Here is a 19,500-nt window from a genome sequence, read left to right on the forward strand (position 1 = left end):
AAACTTTAAAAATGCTTACTAATAGACTTTAAGAAAATCACCTTTCTCACATGTTTAGCCTCCCACTTAGGATCTGACAGTGATGTAAGACTGAGTACAAAGACAGGGCAAGGGATGGAGAGAAGAATCCTGAGTAGCAGCTTAGGGCACCAAGAGCAAACCACAGAGCCACCACTGGGGACAGCTGCTGGTAAGATGACTGCTCAGGCACCCGGGAGGAAGGAGCATGTGCGCCCTCCAGGGAGGACCTTCTGGATGGGCATGGAAACACAGATCCACAGTGTCCACACCCCACCTGCCTGACCGCCTCCCAACCCTGTTGCACACACAAGATAGTTCCAGATTCCAATGGTTTTCACCTCAGCGTTGTTTTGAATCTCTGATGGCCATGTTGCAAACACAACCCTTCCATCTCTGCTGGAAGGTGTGAGCTCCCCTTTCTCACCCCACTCACCATCATCTCTTACAACTACGGTATTCCTGACCCCACTCTTAGGCCCTGAAGGGAACAGGACAGTCTTCTCCCTCTGGGCCCATGAGTAAACCTTGCAGCTCAGCTCAGCTCAGCCTGCATGCCTGGGAGTTTGCCTTGGAGTCTGCTACAGATTCTCAGGCAAGGGAAACTCACAGCAAGGTGAGGGGAGAATCCACGGAACTGTTGGCGCCTGTTCTTTCGGATGCTTTGCATCTGAGTGGATGGAAAAGAGCAAAATGGGCTGAAGAGCCACACAGGTATGACGAAGACATGTCGTGCTAACAGTAGCTACCTTTCCCCATTCATTTTGTTTTCTGGGAGTAGAAATGTTGTATTTGAATGCCCAATTTTGGCCCTTGGTACAGAAAAATAACTGTGACAGCCTGATTAAATTGCCCTCCTTTCACTCTCAGAAAATTCAAGGTCATGTTTAAATTTTATGCAGGAGATATACACACGGTGCATGAGGGCAGCTGTCCAAAATGTACACATTTCTTGCTCCACTGTGGTTTTTTTTTTTTTTTTTAGAACTGAGACACAAACACCACCCCCGCTGGTCTGCACACAAGGTATGTATGGATGTAACAAAAATAATTCCCCTGGGGTTTCCACAGTCAGGCTGTCGTGCACAGGCACCGCACACATGTTAGTATAGATTGCCAACAGGTGTGGCTCTGGGAAAGGATGTGCCAAGGATGGGTTAGGGTGGCTGTGGGGCTGGGGGAGAGGGCTGAGGGGCTCTTTCCTCTCTCCCGCTGCCGGCTCCAAGCCACTCCTAAACGAAAATCAGGCCCCATCAAGGGCATTATTGCCAAAATGTGGGATTCTAGGCAAGGTTATAACTCCAAGATTGGCTTCTGGTAGGAGAGATGAAGGAGCATAAATGTCAAACTAGGTTTCAGGAACTGGAGTCACCACTCTGAAGAAAGGACAGATTTATTTGCTGAGGTCCATTGGTTAAGGAACCAACTGGTCTTGGGTCTTTGTGGAATCCAGGGTGATGATATTGAGGTGCTTTCTCCACAGCAGTCTGGTTCCATGGGCACTGGGCTACTGACTTGAGAGATTGAGGAATTGCCTTGGCAGACCCAGAATCCTCCAGGGGAGGGTCAGTCATTGAGTGCTGAGAAAATTTCCCAAAGGTGTGTGTAGGTGGATCCTAGATTCCAGAGATGCATGAAAAGGATTCTGTGTGCAAAGAAGTTTGAGGAATGCTGATTGAAATAGGTGTAAACATTTTACACTTCTGGGATGTTTTAGAGCCTTTACTATGCTAATGACGGAGGCGGGGCTGCAGCCTGCAGGATTTCCCACCCTGGGTGACCAGGGAAACTTGCAGAAGCCTTTTCAGAGCCTGTGGTGGGCACACGTGTTATGAAACGCTGGATTAGGGCAGTGACGAGTTTAGAAAGGCCTATCTTTCTCAGGGAGGAGTAAGATAGTATTCTAATATTGGTTAAATCCTTCTAAATGCAAAGTGGTTTAACAGATTAGCTTTAAATCATCTTGGAAAGCTCTGAGGAAGTGGGACACAGGAAAGGTAAGTTCTGATTCAAAGAAGAGCGGAGGGAAGTGAACCCACCTGAAATCCAATTTGAGAAAAGCTTATTTAAATATGTTGCCAAAAAAAAAAAAAAAAAAAAAAAAAGAAGAAGAAGAAGAAGAAGAAGAAGAAGTTTTGGGTTTTGTAGAAGTTAACTTTCGCACCAGGGACCCAAAGCCAGTTGAGTTGGAAAAGGTGCTAAGACATCGCTCAAGAGGCGTTTCTGGTTCAAGTAGTGAGCAACCAGCCAGATGCATGTGGGAAGCACCTGTTGCCTGGAGTGTAGGTGGAATGGGGAGCTGAATTATTTTTCACCACTTCTTTAAGAGGAGAAAAATTCTTTCCCCTCTCCTTCCTTCCTTCCTTCCTTCCTTCCTTCCTTCCTTCCTTCCTTCCTTCCTTCCTTCCTTCCTTCTTTTTCTTTCTGGTACTAGGGATAGAATCCAAGGATGTTTTACCACTGAGCCACATCCCCAGCCCTTTTTATTTTTTATTTAGAGACAGGATCTCACTAAGTTGCTGAGGGCCTCACTAAATTGCTGAGGATGGCCTTAAACCTGTGGTCCTCCTGCCTCAGCCTCCCAAGTTGCTGGAAATACAAGCATAAGAAATCATTGCTTTCTTGCTGGAGAAAACATTCATATGTTGTTTGGGGAGGCTCTGGTGTAAGATATCTCTGCTCCATCATAGGACTTTTTTTTTTTTTTTTTTAAATGAAACCCTAACGTGTGCTCCTAGAAGCAATGCTGGGTCTCATTCATCCCTGCTGCCCCAGTAGTCGTTTAGGACCAGAGCCTAAGGGAGGTGTTTGCTGGACAAAACTGTACTTCCGACCTGGGTGCTTTTAAGATGGGATTCTGTAAAGCCCCACATCAGCCCACAGAACTTTCTGACAGTATCGTGCTATAAGCTGTAACTCTGTCCATAAGGAGCCCTGGATTTAGGGGACGCACCTCTGCGTCTCCTCAGCTGTGTGGCCACAGCCAAGTCCCTTCACTTCTCTGAGCTCCAGTTTCTCTACAGCTTTGCTCTCCTCTCAGATGACAAGAGTGCTGAATAAGAAGGAATAAAGAAGCATTGTAAAGTTAAGGTGCTGTATGAATTCCAGTTATTATGACAAGGCAGAATTTGAGCAGTCAGGAAGGCCCCCTTTCCTATCTAGAAACATTTTCGCCAAGGTCTTTTAAAGGGTCATTTTATCATCAGAAACTTATTCCCTGGTATGTTCAAGAATTTTAGATCTGTGTGTTTTTACTAAAATGCATTGCAGAGGCAACAATGCTCAGCCATTTTCCCTGGGCCCCGGAGAACCTGGCCAGAGAGATGGACTTCTCCAGCCTGGCAACGAGTCAGCACACTGTGGGGACAGGGCTGAGGAGGCGGGGCAGGGATAAAGACAGGCTGGTGTTCCAGGGGGTGGCTCCCCAAACGTGGGATAGACAGGGATTCTCACCCTTGAGTGTGACCACCATGACCTGGGGACGGAGATAAAATGCAGTGACTCGGGAGGCCTGGGCGGGGCTGAGGATCTGCAGTTCTCAGGAGCTCCCAGGTGATGCTGATGATGCTAGTCTGGGGATCACATTTGGAAGAGCAAAGTGACACGTGACAGGGAGCCCAACTCTGCAGAGCAACCTGGCCTGGACAAAGGCCCCGACCCTGCAGCACGGGGCAGTTTGGGGGAATTCCGGCCACACGCGGTTCTCCTGATCAGAGCAGGTGATAAGCACACAAGCAAGCTGTTTTTAAACTCCGATCTATAGCTCTGCGCGGCGCCGGGAGTGAGCTCTGCTCTCGGGAGCTGTGAGAGGTGCACACGGGATGGGCCTTGATGCCTGTGAGCTCCACCCTACATGCCAACTAAGGCCTTCTTCTCTCTAGCTGTTTGTTTACATATCTCCATCATCGATCTTTTTTCCCCCTATCATCTATCTATTCATCTATCAATCATCTAGCCCTTCCTTTTCTTCTCTCTCCTCCTTCCCCAGCCCCGCCCCATCATCATCACCATCTAGTTTCCTCCCAGTAGCTGTCTCACAGGGGACAGGTGACCTACGGTCTCGCCAAGCCGTCAGTACGCACTCTCTCGAAACTCCTGGCATTTAGCACTGGACAGTGAGCCCAGGTGCCCTTCTGCCTGCAGCTCCACAACCCAGCACCAACCTGATCAAGGACTGGATGGAGGCCTGCGGTTCCCCGCTGCTCACAACAGCTGTGCCCGGAGGTGTGTCTGTAAGTCTCATGGCGGGTGCCTTCAAAGCCCATGGTAAAAGATGCTGTGCTTCCCAAGCACAAGCACTGGTTGCCCAGTTCCTGGAAATCACCACGTGAAGCCAGGAAGAGCCAAAATGTAACAAAGGAGCAGTGTCATCTGTTACAGTCCACAGTCAGGGAGGTGGGTCTTCCTCCCTTCTAAGGAGGGAGGCTGGACTAACTGGCAGATACCACCTTGACCTGACCACTCAGCACCTGCTGGGAATAGAGAGCTGCCCTTGCAGGGAAGTGTGGTCATTGAGTTCACGGACAGAATGGTGTAAAATTTTAACTTAACTTTGTGTTATTCTCTCTACTTTTGTATGGATATGACATTGTCTAAATGAAAGGAAAAAAAAAGAAAGAAAAGAGAAAAGGAAAAACCAGCACATGACTTGCTCCTAATACAACTTTCTAGTTAGAATCTTCCTACTCACTGTCCTACTGGGAAAGACTGCCCTGACCCCAGCCCCAAGTCTGGGTTGACTTGGTGATTATATTTCCCTTTGCAAATGAAGCAAGCGGTGGTCGCGTTTTGATCAGAGCTGCCCAAAAAGACAGTATGTAAACCAGAACCTGTCTATGAGCTATTTGTTACCAGAATCCAAGGAAATCAAGAAGAAATGCTCAGGAAACTGTGGCCATTGGGTATTGCCCTTACATCCATGTTTATGGGCAGTGGCCTGGTCTGGTTTTATCAAACGGCTTGGGATTCTCTAACTCAAGTAGTAAGCTCCATGAGGCATGGACTAGGTGTCGGTCACACACAGTAAGACCATGCATCAGACACAACGGACTGGATATCTTATTTTTTAAAAGTGGTAGAGCATAGCATATAGCTCGAGGCCGTGGGATGTTAGGTGACATTAATGAGTCCAGTAGAATCTGGTCACCATGCAGAACCCCAATACATTTCTAGACTCGCATGAGTAAGACCCCCAGGCTGGGCCTTTTGGGGACTGTGGATCTCCCTGTGGGGCTGCTGACCCTCCCTACTCCACTCAGTCCTCCTCACCCAATTTATCAGAGTGACAGATGTCAAGTGCACACAAGAACAGGGCTGTTTGTTCGGCCAAGCCAGAGTCCCCTTCCCCCCTTTTTTTTTTGAATTAAAATGGAGATGTATTGTGACTGGCTCTTCCAGATCCTGCTTCTTGGGAGGACCTGGCAGGGACAGAGGGGGCACTCCGGAGCCCCATGCAAGCTGTCGAAGCTGGCCTGGAAGTGGTAATCTCAGAGACGATGATTTAGAGTGCAGCGTGGCAGGGTTGGAGGCGGTGAGGTAGCTGTTCCCCACGGCGCTCATTAAGCTTCCATAGATTGCATTTCCTGCCTCCCCCGCTAGCCCTCCAAAGTGCCTGTTATTAATTCATAAAAACACTGCAAGCGTGATTGAGTCCGCTGATTACTGGAGCAGGCAGACACAAGAGACGGTAAAATATTCCGTGTCTCTCTATCAGGCTCTCAGGGGCTCAGGAGGAGGAAAAAAAAAATAGAAAGGGAGAAAAGCAACAACGTGAAGAAAGGAATATGGAAAAAAACTGTGTTGTGAAATATTAATCAGAACTGTTTGCCCCCGGGGGCCAAAAATATGAGGCGGCATAATCAATGGAGCAAGAGCTGCCCGGCGACATGTCTTTGAGAAGCTGATTATTGCGGGTAAACACAGCTAAATATTCTGGATCTTTGGACTGCGCCTCTGGTGTCACTGGAGAATCCGATTCCCTTATCAACCTTCTGCAGGCGTGGCCCCCAGGGAGCGTGGGAGGTGCTGGCTGGATGTGGCTGCGTGGGCAGGGAGTCACTTAGGCCCAAGTAGGAGCTGCCTCAATTCCTTTCCAAAATGCTGATGGGGTGGGAGGCGGGGATATGTTCACGTGGGTTGCGACAGACTCTAGAGTCTATTCTTAACAGCTAATGACCCAATGCTGGCCATGCCAAGGGTGCCTTGCTCTAGAGTGGCCTTACTGAATGCTTCCAGCAGAAGCCCAGGTGGATTTGGGGAACTGGGGAGAGGAAGTGTGCTCAGGGCTCTCCAGCAAGACTATGGTTGTTCCAGCTAAACTCTGTGTTCAAGAAGGCATGGTTAGCTGATTACTGGAGCAGGCAGACGCACCATTGCGTTTATGGATCCCCACATGGGCCTTGTATTCCTCAAACTCAGTGATTGGGCCATGAAGGCTGTATACATGAGTGGAAAGGAACACTGTCACTAAGGGCCAGAGTGAGCCCAGGGAGTGTCCCACCCTGAGGTGGAGTAATGCAGATGTAGCTTTTTATCAGCACAGTCTGAGATGATCAAAGTGGATCTTTAGAGACTGAGAATGCCAACCTCCATGTTATACAGAGGCCCAGAGAGGGATAGTGACTGTCCCAAGGTTACGTGGCAGAGTAAGGATTCTTGCAGCATAGGCCAGTTCCCTGGTAGACCATGGGGACATGAAGAAGGAGCAACAGAGGCAAATAATGAAAAGTGTTTTGCACTGAAACTTTGAGCTTAAGAAGAGTGCAAAGAGATTGGATCAGGGGATGCTGAGCCCAGAGGAAGAGATGGTGCCCCAGAATTCCTGGATCCTAGCCCCAGCTCCACAGTCAAATTTGTGGAGAACTTTGATCAAGTTACCTTTCTTTTCTTAGCCTTAGTTTTTTCATTCATGAATGAATTTGACTAAGTAGTGATAGCAAAGATCTCACCAAGACCATGAATGGAGTATATGGATTGAGCTGCAGCCAGGGTCTTCTCCATGGAGGACAGAAAGAGGATGGTGTTTAGCAAGGCACACAGGACCACGGTAGCATCCCCTGTCCAGAGAACAGGAGGAATCTGCCACAAAGGGACTCTGGAGCAATTGCCCTCCACCACAGAATACCTGGAATGACTTTATTCTCTCTTGGTATTTATCACAGTTCAAGAGAACTCCATTTCTGTTTGCCATCAGACACATCCGCTTCAGCAGAGGACCCAAGGTGGTGAGGACCTAGGCAGGCAGTGACTGATCACTTTGGGAAATGATTCAACTTGGAAGCAAAGTTTCCTTCTTGGCTCCAGGAGGTGTTTGTTTGAGCTACTTGTGAAGATAACGGCAATTATAACTATCATTTGTTCAGAAAGTGCGTTACCTCTTATCTTAAGCCAATTCTGCCCATTTTACAGGAAGAATACCACAAGGATTAGCAAGATCAACAACACGTCATAGAGCTGGGTAGAGGTGGAGCTGGGATTTGAACAAGGGTCTGCCTGATTCCCATGGTCTACATGACCTTCCTAGTCTGCCTCCCATTGATATCAGGGGATAAAGAAGAAACATGTTTTCCACTGCTGATTTCTTCTTAAGCCAAGAGAGTGAGTTTCCGACTGGAAAGCAGAGTGCTATGGGATGGCAATCCGGCTACGATGGAGGGGGTGGTCAGGAACCCAGGCTGGCCTGAACCCGGTCCATTCTCCTAAGGTAGCACATTACACTCCTGAGTCCTAAAATGGCTTTCAAAGATTGCCAGACAACTGATGCTGACCTTGAAAGGATTGTAGGGAAAAGAAAAGCCAAACACCAACATGAGCTTGATATTGATCCAGAGACAGTTGTAGCACCAGTGATGAAAGTCACAATTGATCAGCAATTACAAAATGGAATGATGGTCATCAGGGACCAAAGTGACTTTACAAAGAATAGATGAATCAAAATAAGCCTGTCAGAATAAACCTTCTATGACAAGGTTACCAGAGGGGTGGTCAGAGAAACACAATAAATGTAATGACTCTAATTTCAGTAAAGCAATTGGCACAGACGCTCAGTACCTCCTGATGGAAATAGAGAAATACAAGCAGGAACCTAGGAAACTGGGTTGAGCATAATTCAGAGAACATTGACTAATGCCCTGTCCCCCTGGTCCTTAACTGATGTTTCACAACATATCCCAGAGTATCATTTGGGCAATAGCTGTGACTATGGTTGAATAGGATCCTGCCCTATCAACAATTCTATCCATTTTTGATACAGACAGAGAAGTAAGGTTTAATATTAAATGAATACTAATATCAACAGTATAACTGTCTTTGTGAAGTCCTCCATGTACCCTCAAAATAAAATAAAAAATAACTGAATTTACAGAAAAAGTTTTGCAAGGCCATGCACAAAACCTGATGAGAGTAGGAGGGAATACAGAATGAATATCAAGAAGAATTCTGATTTATCTGTGGCAATTGTTTTATACTAAGACTGTAACCATATATTATGGAAATAGAAAAAAAAATGACAAGTCAGATTTATCAAAGCTGGCTTGTGAGCCTCAGGTATGCTGTCGGCTGGTGACATGGAAGGTCCTTGCCAACCCTGGGCTTTCTGTGTCTTGCCTTTGTTTCAGTCCTTATTCATGGTGTTGACTTGGACAAAGCATTTGACCTTAATCCACACTTTCTGAAATTTGGTTTCTTCTCTTACAGGACATTCTAGTTTAGGCTTGTAGTCCCCAAATGTAGCCGCACATCCGAATCACTGTGTAACTTTTCTAAAAAGAGCCTCAGGGGTCACCCATCCTTGACCATGAGTTAAACACCATCCCTATTCTCCATGTGACAGAGAATACAAGCAATGACTCATAGGAAGCCCCAGGCACTCAGCTCTACCTTCTAGTTCTCATGAACACTCTACAACTTGAGTGTTATTACCATCAAAGAGACAAGGACATGAAGTAAGGGAAGGCGGGCCCGAGCCACACAGCTAGGAAGTGGGGAAGCCACATCTGGACCACTCCTCATGCACCATGTTCCGAGTGCTCAGAGCAAAGCAATGGCTTTTTGTGGAGGAAGAGTAGGTTGAGAGCTCTCACTGAAGAGGCAGCATTTGTGCTGTGGCTTAAAGGATGCGTGTGGTTTGGTTGTACCAGCAGGCCTGGTGGAGAGGTGAAGAGCCACCCCGGGAAGATCTGGAGGTGTAAAAACCAGGTCCTTGGAGGGGAGCCTGTGCTGTCCTCTGAATGGCCGCTCAAGGCACTGTGGGTGGGATGGGAGCAAGGGAGGGAGCAGTGGCCTCCGACGTTTTCCTGTTCGTCTACCGTCCATGCTCCTGGGAACAACTCACGACCCCAACAGCCCCTCAGGCATCATTTCTTGACCCTCCCTGCTCCCCACCAAGTACAGTGAACCTGGTGTTCATCACTAAAGCTCCAGAAGCGCGGGAAAGATGCTGCCCTCTCTGAAGGGGCTCTCAGTTGGGAGGGAAGCATGACTACCCTTTCAAGGAATGCCGAGTAACAGTTCAGAAAGTCGCTAACAGGACAGCCACACTTCTCAAGATCACTGAGGGAAAGATGTGCAGAACAACCCAGATCCTTGGCTGAAGGGAGAGCTCATTTAGAAAAGAAGACAGAGGGATAGCAAACCAGGGGCATGACCCAGCACGGATACAGGGATGGGAAAGGGTCAGATGGTTGAGGCCAGGCTGTGGTGTGCTGGGCTCAGGTGTCTGGCTTTAATTTTGGGATTCCAAGACAGTTGGACACCCTTGGAACCAGGGATCAGGCAATCTTTAGCCTTCAGTGCCTCAGGCAAATGGCTTTCCCTGCAGAGAACTCTAGACAGCCCAGGCCCCAGCTTCAGAGAACATGTGTCCCCAAGTCCAGGCAGCCCCAGAACCCCAGATCTGAGGACAGTAGCCAAATTCTACCTGCTGGGCTCTTGGGACGATTAATGAGCTCCTGTTTATAAAGGACTCTCAGCTCCTTAGAAGGGCTCTGCAGAAGTAGAAGTGGGTTATAATTACCACCGCTGTAATTAATGAGTCCAAACTTCTTAGAGAATAAAAAGTGCTTAATAAAAGGAGGGGAAAAGAAAGAAAAAAACCCTGTGTTTTAACCTGGAATTTTTTTTTTTCTTTGTAAGTACACCTTAGTTAGGTATCAAATGATATCATATTCTCTCCTTTCAAAACTAAGACCCAGACAGGATGTCTCAATGCCCAGGGCAAAATTTCCAAGAATAATGGAATGCATTGCACCTCTTGGAAAAACACTCGGTTAGAAGCCAGTCCTGCCACTCTGAGTAACTTAGAGGCTGAGTCCTTGCCTGTCAGGGCTCAATGCTCCCATACATCAGGTGGTGGCGGGGGTGGGAGGTCACCAAGCTCAGGGAGGAGAGGCACTGGGCACACAACTGGTCACTTCTGTGACCATCTGCCTTCTGGATTCCAAGTGTTGTACCTGATGAAGGGGAACTACTGCCTCCGGCTAGGCCTAAACTGAAGTGAGTACGTGTATATTTTGCACCCGCCACTTGAGTAAATGAGGTTCTTTATCATAGATATCATTTAGCTTTTTTCTTTGGTGGTGGTGGGGATGTTATTTCCTTAGGATAAATTACCAAAGTTGAAGGGGAAAAGCATTTTTATGGCCCTTGGGATGCATTGTTTAATTTGTCTGCAAGTGATCCCACTGGAGAAGTGTGATTGTATTACCACAATGACACCTGCACCACATGTTCCTACCTTAGTGTGTGTGTGTGTGTGTGTGTGTGTGTGTGTGCAGTCAGCCTAAGAGAAGACACCTATGCTTCTGCAAGGCCTCTGGTGCAGCTGCTGGCAGACTGGGAATTCTTACTCTGCCTCCCAGCAGCTGCTGGTATTGGTTATAAAATTGTCAGCGGTGCTTCAACATGGTAAAATAGGCAGATAAATGGAGTTCCATTTCCTCCCATACAGAAAAATCACTAAAAAAATATGACCAGGGATAAACTATACACATCAGAAATTTTTTTTAAAGAAATTGGGTTGTCTGGACAAATAAGTTAGAAATTAATTATAATTCTAAAATAATTTAAAATAACTCACATATACTGGCTATTTTGCAGATTCAATTAAGAAAATCCTTCTAAAGGCCTAGAGCATATGGTGGCATGCCAATAGAAGAAATTCACCTTCCAAGCTTGGCTTGGCTTCTCTGGCTACCAAGTGGCCTTGGCCCTCTTCCTCAACTGTTGGGAAATTCAAGTCCAAGTGCTGTATTTTACATCGATTCTGTCATGTCCTTTGCTAGATTCTTCTATGCCTCAATCTGTTTCCTTAATTTTAGCAGTTCTGGTTCCTTCTTTGTGGATAGAAGAAGCACTTCTCACTTTTGTTCCTGCTCCTATTTTGCGTATCCGCCTTCTCTCTCTCTCGTTCCTGCGTTTTGGTCTTTGTTAGGTGTTTAGCATACTCCAGGTCTACCCGGGCAAACAGTCTGGCCGGGAAGCCACAGCTGGAGGGAAATGTCAGTAACTGGTTCTGGCGCCTCTCATCCTCTCCCAGATGCTGAGTCACTAGAGCCAAGTACAGTTCTACTCATCTTTGTCTTCTCAGTCTTTGGAAGAGGAAAATAAACACAGAAACAAGTGTCAAGAATAGTTTGGAATCACCTCATCTAGTATTCCTGAGCTGGAGGAACTGGTTCATACACAGACTGGGAGGAATGAAGAGAGACACTTTCTCCACACACCTGGAAGGAAAGCTAGTGTTGGATTAAAGACAATGAGAAAAGAGCAGTGCTGTCCTCAGGTATTTGTGGAGATAAATGGCCTAAATGCCTGCCTGTCCTCCCGAGCTCCCCAGGTGATCTGCCCTGTCTCGGCTGATGGGCAGTGCCCTGTCAGCCCATGCCTGACGGAGCCAGGGTGGTTTGGCATCTGACTTGTGCTTGGGCAATTTTTTGTTCTACCCCAGTGCTATGCACTGAATGTGCATAAAATACATGTGTTGAAACTTATTGCTAATGTGATAGTATTAAGAGGTAGGGCCTTTGGGATGTGATTCAGTTACAAGGGCTCTACCTTTATGGATGGAGTGAGCAACCTCACAAAAGAGCTGGAGGGAACTAGCTAGGCCTCCCCACTCTTTGGTCCTTTCTGCCAAATGGTGACACAGGGTCTACCTCCTCCAGAGGATGAGGTACTATTTTGGAAAATGAGGTCAGACCCTCATCAGGCACCACGCCCACCGAGCCCACCACTTTGATCTCAAACTTCCAGCTTCCAGCACTGTGGGCAATACATTTCTATAGTTTTAAATTTCCCAGTCTCTGGTATTTTGTTATAGCAGCACAAATGGGCCAAGACACCCAGGGATTTTGGAAATGGTTCCTAGAGACTTTTAATGTTGACACTTGAATGGACAGAGCAGGTGACCCATTTTTTGCTATGCACATTGGGGATAGAAAGCCAAGATTCAGAGGGAGAAAGAGAAAACAAAAACAGAAACAGAGACCCTGAGGCAAATGGAAAGGTCAGGGGCCTTGGAAGGCGACAGGAAGAGGAAAACAAAACCCAGGGCCAGGTTCCCTGCATCTGGCTCCAGACACTGTGAGCCTACGAGTGCCGGCCCTCTGGGCCTGGGTTATTTCCACAAATCCTTACAGTAAATCCTTACTGTTGCACTTTAAGGTTGTCAAGTAGCATTCCATTCCTTGCATCGAAATAATTTCTGACTAAGACGTTCGTGGTTTTCTTAATAACTTGACCTCATTTGCTAATGTTTATGATTTAAAAATTTTTTTTCAAAAGTAAAATCTAATGGAAAATATGCTAATTTCTTATATTTATTCCTTCTGTAAGAGAGGTTTCTAGTCACCTAATACCATTTTTCTCTCCTGTACTTTGGGGGTAGCAACATGCCGAACTAAAAGGCTGTGCATTCTAGCCTTTCTTGAAGATATGAATGACCCAAGGAGCAGAAAGGAAAGTCTATGGGACAGGCCCCCAGGGAGACCCCAGAAAAAGGGGCGACTCTCCCTCCCTCCATCCCTCCCTTGTCTTTCTTCTTTTCTCTTAGGATCTTCCTATCTGGAATGTGGGCATCAGAGCTGATAAGGCCACACTTTGGAGTGGACAGAACAGGGAGCTAGACAGCCTGGAAATCTGAAGAAATCATGGGGCACCCTGAGTAGTCAGAAGATGCTTAGCTATGGCCTACCAACTCCAATCCAAAGGCAGTCCAGGAAATCTCCATCTGAGGATCTTCATCCTGCTCTGTAACCAGGCTCCATCTTTCCTTGCTGGACTTACCTACGTGAACCCCAAATCTTCCCTTTCCCCTCACTGTTGAGTCAGTGCTGACCGCCACTTCCTCCCGGGATTCCCTTGAGTCTCCATTCCCGGTCTTCCTGTAGCCCATTCTTCCTGCATGGTACATCCAGCCCAGGCTGCGGGTGACCCCACCTATCCACCTGCATTGAGAAGCAGGACCACAGCCGTAATTCTGGTTGTTATGGTTGTTAGGACAGGACTCTGGGAACCCAAATCTGATCCTAACCCAGGACTTTTTAGCTCTAACAGAAATGCTGCCAGGTGCCCAGACCCAACGCCTGCCTCTCCACACCCCACCTCCCACAGCAAAGGCGCTCCTTCCAGGTGACCCCATCTGCTAACCAGTGCTGCTTCTCTCCATCCCAGCACCAGTCGGTCCAGGCTCCCCCTCCTCTCTGGGAGGCCGCCTGTCTCTTGGCTCCTCCCTACAGCCTTCCTTACCCTACCCTGCTTCACCCCGGAATCAGATCAGGTTTTGAAGAACACAAATTTGTCATCTCTGTCTTCTCTTTAGCACATTTTAAGAACTTCCTGTTGCCTCTAGAATCTCATTTGCTTCTTGGGCTCTGTCTTCTACTTAAAGTGTGGAGCTTGGCTCACCCTGACCCCCTGTCTCCCTCCCAGCATCCTTAGGAAGCATCCCCTGCCCTCAGGACTCGTTGAAAAGTCCCTGCCCCTGCCATGGCACCCAGTTCTTGATGGGAAGCACTCACAGTCAGGTGTCTCCTCCCTCCTTAAGAACTGGTCAGAGACCCTATCCAGGCTCTGCCCTGTGTCCACCATCTGGGCAAGTGCCTGGCACAGCATGGGCCCTAGGAACTCTGCTGAGTGATGGCAGGCAAGACTTTGCTCAGGCAGGAGGCAGAAGCCTGAGTCCAAAAGAGGGCTGAGAAATTTCAGGAAATTCTGGGTCACTCAGCAATGACCTAGTGCTGCCATCTATCCAGGACAGCTGCCCTGCCTGGGTGGACCATCTCAACCTGTGAGAATAGCAACCCTGGACCGGGAAGCAGGGCTCCCACACTGCCTACTGATACCCAGGCAACCACACATTGGAGAAATGAGGTTTTCTCCTCCTCCCGCTCTTGAAGTCCACGCCGGACCCTTCCTCCTCCTTCACAAGAAGTCAAAAACACCCTGATGGGTAGTGGATGACTGTTTGCAAGTGGCTTTGGAAAATAACCCCAAGTGATGGTCTAGCCTTAAACCCTACATCTGTAAAACACATTCCCATATCTGTCAGGGACACCCTAGGGTACTGGCTCTCCAGTTCAAGCTTGCAGGAGAGTCACCTGGAGCACTTGTGAAAAACACAGTGCTGCCTCACCCCAGCCATTTAGGAGGGCTGGATGGGTCCGAGAATTTACATTTCTAACAAGTACCCCAGTGATGCTGAGGCTGCTGGCTAGGGGCCCCACTTGGAGGGCCCCTGCTCTACTAGGATCTGGAGGAGCCACCCTCAGAGACAAGAGGTTTGGGGAAGGGAGTGCTGTTAGGCTGGGAGCCTTGGTTGGATGCACGGGAACCGGAGTGTGAGCCACCTCATCCACTCCAGGTAAGAGAGCGGGAGTCTCCTGGGTGTGTGCCCCACACCCAAATCCCAGTGCACGTAGGGTGACTCTGTGGCTCCATTCAGCTGCCTTTCCAATCCCTTCCTAAAACCCTTGAAAAGAAGGAGAAAGATCTAAAGTCCTTACTCTGCACCATGGAAAAAATATTAAGGAATTATCATGTAGCCTTAAACCCTATATATGCAAATGTGCTCATTTGAATAACTGCCAATTTATATGCCCCATCAAATTAGATATTCAAATTCTAGCCCGTGTATGTACAGTTGTTCCTCTTCCTGGTTCAGGCTTAAATAGTCACATGAAGGATGAGCTGCCGGCTTCTCTTCTGGGCCCCTGTCTCTTTAGAACTGAAAGGAATAATTAGGGATTAGTTTTCTGGAGCATAAATTGTCCCTTTGATGGTTGGGCTGGCCTTCTTTTTGTTATTTCTGTCATAGTAATACAAGCATCTGCTTCTCCCAGGTGTAGGCTTTTTGAAAATGTGTATTTTTAAAATCCTCCTAGGTTTCACAACCCCATCTGGGAGGTTGCCAGGTGTAAAGGGAGATTCCTGTTGCACAGGTGGGGAAACTGAGACCTGTGGTTTCCCAGGTCACACACTTGGGCTCCAGCCTGGGGGTTCCCCAGGCCTCTCTGTTCTGTTAGTTCTGCTCATTGTACATTCTTTATTTTGCCTTGAAAGATCAAAATTGGTGAAGAGTTAAACCTCTTTTATTCTTTTCAAAAAATTCTCCAGAAGAATAGAAAAACCCTTGCCTTGGTGTCACCTGCTGACCCTGTGGGGCACATGGAGGCAGCTATTCTTAGCCCTGCTACATAGATGACGACAGGAGGCCTGAAGGGGCAGGGCAGCTTAGAACCAGGGCAGTGACTAAGGCTGGGCCCGTTCTGTGCCAGGCCAGCTGGGGCCTGCCTGCCTGCGAGAAGGCTGCTGGTGCCTCTCCAGGTCCGCATCAGTGCCCTCACATTGGCAGCTTGAAATTGACCATGGTGGCAGCATTTACACCAAGGCAATCAGCAAAAACATGACCATCCGGGGCGCTGGGCCTCTCCCCGCCCAGGCCTAATTCCAAATCCATCTCTCACAGAGAAGATGTGCAGGATAGAAAGCAGCTGTCTTTTCCTGGCAGCTTTACTTTGGAGCCTTCCAGACTCCAACACTCAGCATCCCACTCTCTTCTCTTTAGGCAGGCAAGGTGCCCGCTCAGGGGACTCCTGAGAAAGGTGACTCAGGTACCTGATGCTGCCTTCATCAGAGGACCGTTTACCTGCTCCTGAGCATCCTTCCAGCTCTGGTCAAAACCTGTGGGACTTGCAAAGTGTCCGAAGACAGCCAGGGGAGCTCCTTCTGTTCTAACATTATGCACTACCCAAATGCTCCCTTGCCATATCTCTGACCTCTGGTCCCAGGATGCCGTGAGTCAGGACATTCACCATTTGCCTGTCTCAGGTGGCTCAACCCTGTGCAGGTAAGGAATCTTCTGTGGTCAAGTCGCTGCAGGAGATCCAAGCATACACAAAGCAGAACCAGGTATCCCATCCTAAGAAGCTGCAATTTGGATTGACTCCTGACCTTACCTGACCTTTAGAAGCTGCTGTCCTGTCCTGCCAGGTTAAATGTCTGGGCCTCTTCTCTGCCAGGCTGCTCTGTCCTGTGCTAACCCAGAACCCGTGTGATATGGGTGTGAGGTTCCCCCTGAGCTCACAGCCTAAACAGCCCCCTGCCACTCACATCCCACATTTCCCTGACAGTTCCACTGGTAGGAACTCCCTTCTGGAACAAGATGCTGACTTTGGAAGGCCTCTGTTAACTGGATGGTGCTGCCTCACCAGCGCTAAGGGTAGCAGGATGGTCCTCCATGGAGCACCAGACACCTGAGCAACTGAGAGATGTGGACTTTGGTCTTGGCCTGTTCTAGAAAACCTTTCCCTTTATTCCAGATCTTGCTGTCTTCACCTTTGGTTGTCACTTTAGGAAAAGGACTTTTGGTAGTTGGTGATGTTGATTCCTTCCTTTCTCTAAGGCCTATAGTCCATTCCAGAATGAATACTCTCAGTCTCAGTATTGTTGGGGGTTGTTTTAGCAGCTCTTTGACACAGAATGAATTCTCCAGCAAAAGAGACCCCCAAGTATCTCCTTTTTAATGGAGGTGGGAGTAAATATTTGGTGCATTTGAGGTTGATTTGTTCATAATGTATACTCATCTACTTCCTGGATGCATATTAAGGCAGTTGGCCATATTAAAACATAGAAAACAGCCAGAAAACAAAACCGCAAAGAGGCTTTCAAAACCATTTGGAGAATTGAGAGGAACTCTTCAGAAACCTGGAATAAGATTGGATTTACCTCTAAGTTTCCTGGCAGCCAGAGCAAAATGAAACAACCAAAAGATAACAGGGACAGTGCAACATGGAAGAGAGAATGTGGCCCTTTTAAAGAACTCTGATCCTTCTGGAGGTGGGACCAGGCTTGACCTCGGGGGAGGTCCTTTGCTGTGGGGGCTTGGTTTTTAACTTCATTCCTCCTTCACCCAGGTAAGACCAGCCCTGCCTAGCTGACCTCAACTAAACCCCCAGAAATTACCACAGTGTCTGCTTGTATCTCCAAACCAACTTCATAAATAAACATGGGTGCCTAGGAGGAATTCCCCAAAGAAAGTTAGGAAATCAGAGTCATGTTTATATTAAGGAGCAGGGCATGCAAATACAGCAGCTGCTTCCATCCATAAATAGGAAAGGAGAGGATCTGGTGGTTGTTTGTGATGATCAAGTGTGTCCTAGACCAAAATAGTCAAGTGTATTTGGCTTGGGAATTAGGTACAGACTAACATGGGGCAACTCACTTTATGCCATGACTTTGGAAACATTGTGGTCAAACGGGTCCCTCATAAAGGGAATGCTGTTTTACACGTGTTTAGGTACACACCAATTAAAGAGCTCAATTGGCTTATCTTTGGTCAAGGTTTAAGCATATCTGCCTCCTTTATCCATCTGATCCCAGTGACTTCTAATGGATGTTTTGGTAGAAGAAGGAATTGAAAGCATCCATCAGGTAGGGCCAATCTTCTTCCTCATGCCTGCATGGTTGCAAAATGCCTTTGTCCTGAGCCCACATTCCACGTTGTGTCATCCCTCGAACAAATCAACCTAGTTCACACCAACCAGGTCTGGAACAGGAGGCAACGTGATTTGAGTGTATCTGCATTGCTCTGTTGGCAAAGTCACACCCGCGAGCTGTGTGTGCAGTCTCCACAGAGACAATGTGGTCTCCACAAAATACAGAGGGTGTCTGCGGCCTTGCCTCTCCCACCCCACCCCACCCCCCCTGGAGAGCCTCACTGGCATTGTGATACGCTTCCAGGTTCCCCACATGAGTCAACCTCATGCCTGTGTCGCACAGGGTTTCTCTAACTGGGATGTCTCCTTGCTTCCTCCAGGGGTTCTCAAAGGAAGGTGATTTTTGCTTCCCAGGAGACACTTGGTAATATCCGAGGTGTTTTGGTGTCATGACTGGTGGCAGGTAGAAAGGTGGTACTATTGGCATCTAGAAGATAGAGATGTTGCTAAGCATGCCACAAGGCACAGGACAGTCCCAACGGTGAAGAGCTACAGCTTGAAATGATGCTAGTACACGGGTTCAAAATCTCCAGCTAAGGAGCTTCTTGTCCGGTGAGACTCAGCAGGGAGCAGCATTTGCTCAGCAAAGCCTGGCTGCCTCCTCCTGCCCATGCTGGCGCCCTCCCCCAGGCTCCAGGTCTCACAGAGTGGGGAAGAGTTTGACAATGACCTTAGGAATAATCACAGTCGTTCATGCATTCTCCTTCTTTCCGGGCTACTGAGCATTTGGACTTCTTTCCTTCCTCCCTTCCTTCATTCCATCCTTCCTTCCTTTTTCTTTTTTTTTTTTGCAAAGAGGCCTCCAACCAGTCCTTTCCAATCTCAGTTTCCAGGCCTGTCAAAGAAGGAGCACAGACCCTAACAGGGCTGACCTCCTTCCGTCCAGGCTCCCTCTCCTCCAAGGTGACAGCTGCCTACTTCCCAAGGGGCCTCAGTGTCAACAGCTGAAGTGCAGAGAGAAACCAAGATTAACTCCACTCCAGCAGAACTGTGGGACACAGAGAACCTTGTTAGAGAGATGAAATGGAAGTCACAGTGTAATTAATTCCCAGAGAAGAACCTTCTCTTCAGGGCTGTTGATTTGTACCCTGCTGGCTGCTGCTCCTTTCTGTCACACACACCCCTCCCAGCTGGCTGATTTGACCTAGGCAACACCATTTGAGGGGACAGGAGCTGAAGATGCACTTCAGGAGCAGGGGAGGGACTGTCTGCAGCACTAGATGGTCCCCTGCTACCATGAGAGCTTGCAGAAGTCTGTTACCTTTTGGCCTTAGTTTACCCAAATGTCCAATAGGAATGATGGCCCTTTGACCACCTCATAGAGTTCTCAGAAAACCAACTGAAGATGGGAAAAAAGAAGATAGGATGCAGTTAATATTTCAGGTCTCTATTCAAAGCCAGGTCCTTTGATTATACTATGGCACTGTTCCTTGGGCTCATTCTCCATTCTGCAGAGGAGGAAACTGAGTCTTAGAGACAGGGATGAATGTCA

The sequence above is a fragment of the Sciurus carolinensis genome, chromosome 2 (assembly GCF_902686445.1).
Source record: "Sciurus carolinensis chromosome 2, mSciCar1.2, whole genome shotgun sequence".
NCBI classification, from domain to species: Eukaryota; Metazoa; Chordata; class Mammalia; order Rodentia; family Sciuridae; genus Sciurus; species Sciurus carolinensis.